Below are 7,353 nucleotides of genomic sequence, written 5' to 3'. Positions count from 1 at the left end.
ATCGATAATTTCAAGGGCTACCAAAAATTGTTCCATGACACCCCCCTGCGACGTCTAGTATTCGAGTTATGGGCCAAAAACCATTCATACTTGAGCATTTTGCTCATTTTGCCTGTACGGGTACCGGGGACTAGTAAAATCAGGCCAATTTTACTAGAGTAGGGGTCCTTTTTGGTCAAAAAAACAACTTTTGCTCGTTCGATAGGGAATCGATAGGGCAACAAAAAATCGTTCTACGACCCCCCCTTCCGATGTCTAGTATTCGAGTTATGGGCCAAAAACAGTTTATAGCTAATTTTTCACTCGATTTTTCACCAAGTATCGCACATTACTCCGGTTCTATACATTGGATCGTCAATCTTTAAGATTTTATGGGTAGTTCCAACTGTTTGCTACATTTCATCCATACATCACCAACCGATTCAATGTCTGTGCTAGAAGTTATTAGAGGAATAAAAAAATTTACCCTTGGCTTTGGACCGTACAATTTTACCCATTTTTGGCCCATATTTGCCCCATAGCTCCGCCGGTATCCAAGATATGGCCACACTTTCTTCTGGCCATGGGTAGATGGCACTTGTGGCTAGATTTCTTCCATGCACCACTAATCGCTACCATGTCTGTGGCCGGAGCTATTCACGAAAGCGCCTCGCGCACTTGGTCGGATTTTTGGTCCAACTTGCACCATTTTTGGCCCATATTTGCCCCATAGCTCCGCCGGTATCCAAGATATGGCCACACTTTCTTCTGGCCATGGGTAGATGGCACTTGCTGCTAGATTTCTTCCATGCACCACTAATCGCTACCATGTCTGTGGCCGGAGCTATTCACGAAAGCGCCTCGCGCACTTGGTCGGATTTTTGGTCCAACTTGCACCATTTTTGGCCCATATTTGCCCCATAGCTCCGCCGGTATCCAAGATATGGCCACACTTTCTTCTGGCCATGGGTAGATGGCACTTGTGGCTAGATTTCTTCCATGCACCACTAATCGCTGCCATGTCTCTGGCCGGAGCTATTCGACGAACAACCATCGCATTTACCTAGGTACTTTTTCGGATTTTTGGTCCAACTTGCACCATTTTTGGCCCATATTTGCCCCATAGCTCCGCCGGTATCCAAGATATGGCCACACTTTCTTCTGGCCATGGGTAGATGGCACTTGTGGCTAGATTTCTTCCATGCACCACTAATCGCTACCATGTCTGTGGCCGGAGCTATTCACGAAAGCGCCTCGCGCACTTGGTCGGATTTTTGGTCCAACTTCACCATTTTTGGCCCATATTTGCCCCATAGCTCCGCCGGTATCCAAGATAGCGCCACACTTTCTTCTGGCCATGGGTAGATGGCACTTGTGGCTAGATTTCTTCCATGCACCACTAATCGCTACCATGTCTGTGGCCGGAGCTATTCGACGAACAACCATCGCATTTACCTAGGTACTTTTTCGGATTTTTGGTCCAACTTGCACCATTTTTGGCCCATATTTGCCCCATAGCTCCGCCGGTATCCAAGATATGGCCACACTTTCTTCTGGCCATGGGTAGATGGCACTTGTGGCTAGATTTCTTCCATGCACCACTAATCGCTACCATGTCTGTGGCCGGAGCTATTCGACGAACAACCATCGCATTTACCTAGGTACTTTTTCGGATTTTTGGTCCAACTTGCACCATTTTTGGCCCATATTTTCCCCATAGCTCCGCCGGTATCCAAGATATGGCCACACTTTCTTCTGGCCATGGCTAGATGGCACTTGTGGCTAGATTTCTTCCATGCACCACTAATCGCTACCATGTCTGTGGCCGGAGCTATTCACGAAAGCGCCTCGCGCACTTGGTCGGATTTTTGGTCCAACTTCACCATTTTTGGCCCATATTTGCCCCATAGCTCCGCCGGTATCCAAGATATCGCCACACTTTCTTCTGGCCATGGGTAGATGGCACTTGTGGCTAGATTTCTTCCATGCACCACTAATCGCTACCATGTCTGTGGCCGGAGCTATTCGACGAACAACCATCGCATTTACCTAGGTACTTTTTCGGATTTTTGGTCCAACTTGCACCATTTTTGGCCCATATTTGCCCCATAGCTCCGCCGGTATCCAAGATATGGCCACACTTTCTTCTGGCCATGGCTAGATGGCACTTGTGGCTAGATTTCTTCCATGCACCACTAATCGCTACCATGTCTGTGGCCGGAGCTATTCACGAAAGCGCCTCGCGCACTTGGTCGGATTTTTGGTCCACCTGGCACCATTTTTGGCCCATATTTGCCCCATAGCTCCGCCGGTATCCAAGATAGCGCCACACTTTCTTCTGGCCATGGGTAGATGGCACTTGTGGCTAGATTTCTTCCATGCACCACTAATCGCTACCATGTCTGTGGCCGGAGCTATTCGACGAACAACCATCGCATTTACCTAGGTACTTTTTCGGATTTTTGGTCCAACTTGCACCATTTTTGGCCCATATTTGCCCCATAGCTCCGCCGGTATCCAAGATATGGCCACACTTTCTTCTGGCCATGGCTAGATGGCACTTGTGGCTAGATTTCTTCCATGCACCACTAATCGCTACCATGTCTGTGGCCGGAGCTATTCACGAAAGCGCCTCGCGCACTTGGTCGGATTTTTGGTCCAACTTCACCATTTTTGGCCCATATTTGCCCCATAGCTCCGCCGGTATCCAAGATAGCGCCACACTTTCTTCTGGCCATGGGTAGATGGCACTTGTGGCTAGATTTCTTCCATGCACCACTAATCGCTACCATGTCTGTGGCCGGAGCTATTCGACGAACAACCATCGCATTTACCTAGGTACTTTTTCGGATTTTTGGTCCAACTTGCACCATTTTTGGCCCATATTTGCCCCATAGCTCCGCCGGTATCCAAGATATGGCCACACTTTCTTCTGGCCATGGCTAGATGGCACTTGTGGCTAGATTTCTTCCATGCACCACTAATCGCTACCATGTCTGTGGCCGGAGCTATTCACGAAAGCGCCTCGCGCACTTGGTCGGATTTTTGGTCCAACTTGCACCATTTTTGGCCCATATTTGCCCCATAGCTCCGCCGGTATCCAAGATAGCGCCACACTTTCTTCTGGCCATGGGTAGATGGCACTTGTGGCTAGATTTCTTCCATGCACCACTAATCGCTACCATGTCTGTGGCCGGAGCTATTCGACGAACAACCATCGCATTCACCTTCTCGTTGCACTTCTTCGGGAATTTGGTGCAACCAAGTTTTCACTATAACTTGGTCATTTTCCGTCCATCGGACATGCGGTTTTGGGTGTCGATACTTGACACCGCCCGCTACAATATGTTCCTCCACGACCATGTGGTCCGATGCTTCCAACAGGAGCTATTCGAGGATTACCGATTTTTCACCATTAAAAATGCTCAATTTTGCACCAACTTTTGCCTATAACTCAGGCTGTATCGATCGGATCTTCAATCTTGAAAAAGTTTTGGATAGGTGGCACCAAATGCTACATTTCGTTCTTCCACGTCAACTTTGTCCGATGTCTAGCAAAAAAGTTATTCGCGAACCAAGTCCAGAACCCATGCAATGGCTGCCCTCATTGCATACATCACGGCGGTTAACTCTCGTTACTCTATACCGTGGACTTGGTACTTTTTCAGGCATTCGTTGCTACTTCTCGGTTCATGATATTCGTTTACGGTCTTCACTAGGGCATTTGGTGCTCCTTATCGGTTCATGATATTCGTTTACGGTCTTCACTAGGGCATTTGGTGCTCCTTATCGGTTCATGATATTCGTTTACGGTCTTCACTAGGGCATTTGGTGCTCCTTCTCGGTTCATGATATTCGTTTACGGTCTTCACTAGGGCATTTGGTACTGGGCTTCCCACTTTCTACTGATCGATCCATACTCACTTGCGTGCACCTAGCCTAGGAAGGTTTCCTATGGCTTCCCATCTTTCTACTGATCGATCCATACTCACTTGCGTGCACCTAGCCTAGGAAGGTTTCCTATGGCTTCCCATCTTTCTACTGATCGATCCATACTCACTTGCGTGCACCTAGCCTAGGAAGGTTTCCTTGGGCTTCCCATCTTTCTACTGATCGATCCATACTCACTTGCGTGCACCTAGCCTAGGAAGGTTTCCTATGGCTTCCCATCTTTCTACTGATCGATCCATACTCACTTGCGTGCACCTAGCCTAGGAAGGTTTCCTATGGCTTCCCATCTTTCTACTGATCGATCCATACTCACTTGCGTGCACCTAGCCTAGGAAGGTTTCCCTTTGGTACCGACTTCCATCTACGCACTCGATATAACCTAGGTACTTGGTACCGATGATGGTTAACACTCAAGCATTTCTTGCATCCTGCGTGCAAGGTACCAATTTTCACTTCTTAGGTACGTTTATGTGCCCGCATTTATCCAATATCGCTCCGATGGCCTTTCGCATTATTTCATCCGATAGCCCTTGCCAAAAGCTACCAAAAGTTCCTCCACGGCCATGTGCTCCGACGCTTAGTTTAGGAAATATTCGAAAAAATTCATCTTAGGAAAAATTTTCTTATTGGAAAATCATCTTAAATCGATGGCCATTTTTTGGGCAAAAACTTTAACGTCTTCCCGACTTTGCGGGAATTGCGAATTTTAGGCACCCAGAGAAAATCTTTTACTTTAAGGGGGCGGCCGCGAAGTTGCCCAAAGTCTCGGACACAAAAATTCTCAAGTTCCCCACTCTAGTAAATCGCCCTATGAGTATCTCCTGGCCCGCGAGCTCTGCGAGCGGGCCAGCTTCGGCGATTTTTGCCTTTTCGCCTAGGCGGTTCTTCTACGAAATTGGTCCACAGCTTTTGCTCAGAAAGCTAGCATTTGTTGCAACAGTTAGGTACTTGGTACCACATTTTGGTATCCATTTGGGCATTTGTGGCAACTACTCGGTACTTTGGCCCACATTTCGCTCTACTCGGGCTTCTATGGTGGTACTTGTCGGTACTTCTGGCCAACTTAGGCCAATTGGGTGCAACTTGTGGGTACTCTGTGGGTACTTTAGGGCGTATTGTGTCTTTCGGGTGAACCTTCGCTATACTTCATGGGTACTGATGGCCAACTTAGGAACATTCAGTGCAACCTTTGGGCCTAAGGAAATTTGTCCAACTCTTTGGACTTAGAAAATTTTCTGGACTTAGAAAATTTTCTGGACTTGTAAAAATTTTCAAATGTTCAATTTGGCCCACATTTCGCTCTACTCGGGCCTCTATGGTGCTACTTGGCGGTACTTTTGGCCAACTTAGGCCAATTGGGTGCTCTTTGTGGGTACTCTATCGGTACTTTTGGCCAACTTAGGCCAATGGGGTGCTATATGTGGGTGCTCTATCGGTACTTTTGGCCATGTTAGGCCCATTCGGTGCTATTTGTGGGTACTCTATCGGTACTTTTGGCCATGTTAGGCCCATTCGGTGCTATTTGTGGGTACTCTATCAGTACTTTTGGCCAACTTAGGCCAACTCAGTGCTACTTGTGGGTACTCTATCGGTACTTTTGGCCAACTTAGGCCAACGCGGTGCTATTTGTGGGTACTCTATCGGTACTTTTGGCCAACTTAGGCCCATTCGGTGCTATTTGTGGGTACTCTATCGGTACTTTTGGCCAACATAGGCCAATTGGGTGCTACTTGTGGGTGCTCTATCGGTACTTTTGGCCAACTTAGGCCAACTGGGTGCTATTTGTGGGTACTCTATCGGTACTTTTGGCCAACATAGGCCAATTGGGTGCTACTTTTGGGTGCTCTATCGGTACTTTTGGCCAACTTAGGCCAACTGGGTGCTATTTGTGGGTACTCTATCGGTACTTTTGGCCAACTTAGGCCAACTCAGTGCTTCTTGTGGGTACTCTATCGGTACTTTTGGCCAACTTAGGCCCATTCGGTGCTATTTGTGGGTACTCTATCGGTACTTTTGGCCAACTTAGGCCAACTCAGTGCTACTTGTGGGTACTCTATCGGTACTTTTGGCCAACTTAGGCCAATTGGGTGCTCTTTGTGGGTGCTCTATCGGTACTTTGGGACATATTATGTCCTTCGGGTGAACCTTCTCGATACCTCATGGGTACTTGTGGCCAACTTAGGAAAATTCAGTGCAACCTATGGGCCTTTGGAAATTGTTCCAACACTTTGGACTTAGAAAATTTTCTGGACTTAGAAAATTTTTTGGACTTAGAAAAATTTTCAACTTCTGTATCTTCTTCATCATGTTCCATTTTGTGGGACTTAGAAAATTTTCTGGACTTAGAAAATTTTTTGGACTTAGGAAATTTTTCAACACTTGTAAAATTTTTGTTCCTTCTTTGAAGAAGAATACTTTCCACTATTAGCTTCTTTCTCTTTTTCTTCTTAGTTGTCTTCTTATTTTCGGTCCGAGAGCGCCGACACTTGTAAAATTATCTAAGTCCGAAGACTTTTGGAATGAACCAAAAGTCAACGAACACAATACATCAACCCTATCAACATCAAGTGGCAACCCGAAGGAAGCGCAGCGGCCAGCCCATGTACAACGCGAAGTTGTAGCATGCAACCAACCAACCGCTAACCTCCAACGGCACTCAATGTATTCGTTACACATGGGCGCACCTGCACCACACTGTCGTGACCATCCAACGAGCCGTCGGTTCGGTCGTGTGTTACAAGCACCCCATCACATAGGCATAGAGTCACCACACAGTGTTCTTCAACACTCTCGTCACATGGTGCAAGTCACGGTACGCACCACCAATGTGCACTGGTTGGCCAATTCCAGCACACACGGGGCGCGCACGCGCAAGCACTAACCACCAAGCATGGGTCGCCTGAGAGGATCGATGCGAACGCATCTCTACAACTTGAAGCTCCCAGCCTGTAGTCCCGTCGTTTGCGGGCGGTCGTAGGTGTCGAAACTAGTGATATCCACAGTCGGCAAGCTCGTCCACCGGTGTTCCCAACATGTATGGTACTAACACGTGCAGCGCGAACCCGCCCTTTGCGGCCTAGTAGTAAGCGGGGATGAGACGCCAGTGTGCCAATGGACAGCACGGACGGTTCTCGGAGGGTTGTTAGGCCCGCTAGCTTACGACCACCTAATGGGTATAAGAAGCGCTATCAGCTCGGATTGGATACGACCTTAGAGGCGTTCAGGCATAATCCAGCGGACGTAGCGTCATACCATAGTCCGTTCGAACTAGTATTGAGCCAGTGGTCCGTACCTGTGGTTCCTCTCGTACTGCACAGGAATTCCGTTAAGATAGCGACAAACAATGCACACCAGTAGGGTAAAACTAACCTGTCTCACGACGGTCTAAACCCAGCTCACGTTCCCTTGAAAGGGTGAACAATC

The 7,353-nt window shown here is 47.8% G+C and overlaps 1 pseudogene; it reads right to left on the bottom strand.

Moving 5' to 3' along the window:
- Positions 1 to 6,806: 6,806 nt before the first annotated feature.
- Positions 6,807 to 7,353, bottom strand: part of LOC125773881 (large subunit ribosomal RNA) — a 4,670-nt pseudogene continuing 4,123 nt past the window's right edge.

The sequence above is a fragment of the Anopheles funestus genome (assembly GCF_943734845.2).
Source record: "Anopheles funestus chromosome X unlocalized genomic scaffold, idAnoFuneDA-416_04 X_unloc_60, whole genome shotgun sequence".
Lineage (NCBI taxonomy): Eukaryota > Metazoa > Arthropoda > Insecta > Diptera > Culicidae > Anopheles > Anopheles funestus.
This window is presented reverse-complemented; position numbering and strand designations above follow the sequence as displayed.